The sequence below is a fragment of the Physeter macrocephalus genome, chromosome 15 (genome assembly GCF_002837175.3).
Source record: "Physeter macrocephalus isolate SW-GA chromosome 15, ASM283717v5, whole genome shotgun sequence".
NCBI lineage: Eukaryota > Metazoa > Chordata > Mammalia > Artiodactyla > Physeteridae > Physeter > Physeter macrocephalus.
Window position 1 is genome coordinate 1,078,065 of NC_041228.1, and position 3,164 is coordinate 1,081,228.

Genomic DNA, 3,164 nt, shown 5'->3' on the forward strand with positions numbered 1-3,164 from the left:
CCTCGCTCCCCCGCACCCCCTTCCTTCTTGTGGCTCCCCCCACTCCCCCCAGCCCCCTCCGTCACTCGTGCTCTCCCTGCCAGCTACCTGTTTGAGTTCCTTAGAGGCAGCAGGCACGCTGTGGCGTGCGTTCAGTTGCACTGGCCACTCCCTCTGCCTGGGACACTTGTCCCCAGCTGTCTGGTTGGCTAACTCCCACTTCCGCCTGCTGAGAGCTCACCTCCTAGAGGGGACCCCTGACCACTGACTACCCTGTGTGTATTAGTTTCCTGGTTATCACAAGGTTAGCAGCTTAAAACAATACGTGTTTGTTATATCACAGTTCCTGTGGGACAGGAGTCCAGCGAGTCTTAGGTGGTCCTCTGCTCAGTCTGGCAAGGCTGCAGTCATGGTGTCCGCGGGCTGTGTTCTCAGCTGGAGGCGAGACTGTGGAAGGATCTGCTTCCACACTCATGTGGTTGTTAGCAGGCTTCCTTTCCTGGTGGCTGTGTGACTGAGGGCCAGCTTTTTCTGGGCTGTTGGGAGGCTGACCTTAGGTCTTAGGGGCTGCCCACCGTTCCCTGCCATGTGGCCCTCTTCATGCTCCTTCAGGGTCAGTGGAGAGCCTCTGGCCCTGGTCTACTGGGGTGGAGTCTCATATGACCTAACGGTAGGAGCAGCCTTCTGTCACCTCTGCTGTAGTCCGCTGGCTAGGAGCACGTCCTGGGTGCTGCCTGCACTGTTGGGGGTCACGTTCTGTAATACCACAGCATTCTGTCTCTTTCTCCACCTTCTGGCCCTCGCCCTTCCCCGCATTTTTTTTCATAGCAGTTTCCACTTTCTAACATACTATGTAATTTCCTTATTATTGTGTTTATTATGTTCATCTTCCCTTCCCACGCCAGAAAATCAAGTCTTTGGGGGCGCACGGTTTTGCTTTTTCTGGTGGGGGTCTCATTACGTGCGGTGCAACGAATGGGCACTTGACCCTGATGCCACCTAGATACGGCCTTCTCCCACGTATCTCTGTTTCTAGCCCCTGCTGTCCAGCTCTCTCCTGGACTTCACCCTTGCAGGAGCTTTAGGTATCTCGATTTCAAAATATTCAAGACCAAACTCAACTCTGCTTCCTTCTTTGTTGCTACTGTCAACTTCAGTAATATAATAATAGCCAGGTATTTTTACCAGCAAAAGCAAGTTTATTTGGGAATAGCCAGAGGAACTGCAATTCAAGAAATGCAAGCCGTGGTGGACCATAGGCAAATCTAGAAGGAAGGGAAAGGGGGGAGGTGGGAGGGGCTGGTCCCACAGCACAAGGGATGGGATGCTGGTCCCACGCTCGCCGGCTGTGACAGCTCCCCCTACAGGCTTGAGAAATCCCCTTACCTTGGCCCTCCAGCGACCTGCTGGCCACCCTCTTGCCACCGCTTGCCCTTCCGTGAGACCCTAGCAAGCAGTGCACGTTTCTGCAAGGCCTGCGCTTCAGGCCCTGAGCTCCCCTGCACCTGGCGTACCCTCCCGCCTTCTTGCACCTGACTGACCTGTCCTCCAAGACTCTGCTCAGTTCAGCCCTCAGTGTGTGCTTCTGTCCTACCTTTGCAACTTCATGTGGAGTTGTTCTGCTTGTGCGTCTGTCTCTACACATTACATACCACCTATGACTCGGATCAGCACCTGCCTTATTCACCTTTGTATCCCCAGGACCCCAAACACGGCCCAGCCCAGAGCTGGTGCAGAATCAATAATATTGAGAGACTGATGGCTGGACAGAGAGAATGCGACTGAGAAGAAGCAGCACAGCAGGAAGAAAGGCGTTCTCCTGTCTCTGAGGAGAGATACAAAGCTTGGCCTCCTGGTGGCCCTGGTGGCTCCCTCCAGCCCCCCTTTGGTGGCCGACTTGGTCCACCAGGAGCTCCAGGTGCTGCCAACAGCATTGGTGTGTAAGGTCTGGTCAGAGGCCATTTCCCCGGCCAGGAAGCCCTGCTATCACCCAGACCTGTCCCCCCCCACCAGCTGCCCTCTAAATATGTACAGCAACATTGGGGGATGAGGGAGGAAGGGGGTCCTCTTTCCATGAGGGCAGCCTCTGTGAGGAGGAGAGCTGGGAGCCTTGGAGGCTTTTCTGGAACATCCTTTGCTCCAGGCCCCTGCCAAGTACTCAGAATGCTCACCTTCCAGAATATCGGCTTCCTTCTCAGTGGGGCGCTGCAGCCCGGGCACCTGCATACAAGGTGCATGTGTTCTGATGTGGGGGTCATGGGTGGGGGGCCAACAGGGAGAAGAGAATTCTAGGACACGAAATGGCACATGGGAGGCAAGCTTGGCTCAGCAGGAGAGAGCTGTGCTCACCTACAGTGAATGTTATCCTAACTTGTACTGTCGCCGATACACAATCAGGGAGATTTCCCGCGTCCTTCTCTCCCACCTCCTCACATTTTAGAAGTTACGTTATTTCTACTCGGTTAGAAAATACATATAAAGTACGTTCTTCCACTCCCTTTTTTTTTTTTTGCCACGCCACGCGGCTTGCGGGATCTTAGTTCCCCAGCTGGGGATTGAACCCACGCCACAGCAGTGGAAGCGTGGAGTCTTAACCACTGGATGGCCAGGGAAGTCCCACCACTCACTTTTTTTGATGTTAGATCCAAGGTCAGGGCCTTAAATGATCACACCATCCGTCTTTTTTGCTGAAGTTCCTGTCATCTCTTGGTTGGATGAAGCTTCTGGTACATCCCTCATGTTGGGCTCAAAGGTACAGGATCCCTGAGCTCCTGTAAGATCACAGTGTGAGTGGATACACAACCCTTGGTTCACAGTTTCCTTTCTTGTTTTTTTTTGAAACTTCTGCTCCATTGTCGCTTTGCTTACTGTTGTGGATTTTGAGAAATTTGATGCTGGTCTCATTCTTCTGCTCCTGGAAAGTATTTGACCTTTTTGCCTGGGAACCTTGACTTTTTCTTTATCGTCAAAATCTCATAGTTTTTCTAGGCGGTCTCAGACTTGGTCATTGTGGCTTATGTTTTCCTGGTACCTGGTGATCCCTTTCAAGATGTAGATTTAGGTCTTCTTTTATTTCCGGAAACTTTTCTTGGATTATAGTTTTAAGTCTTAGTTCTGTTCCATTGTTTTATTTTCTTCAGGAATTCCGGTTTTCCATACATTATCTCTTCTTTACCTGTCTTCCA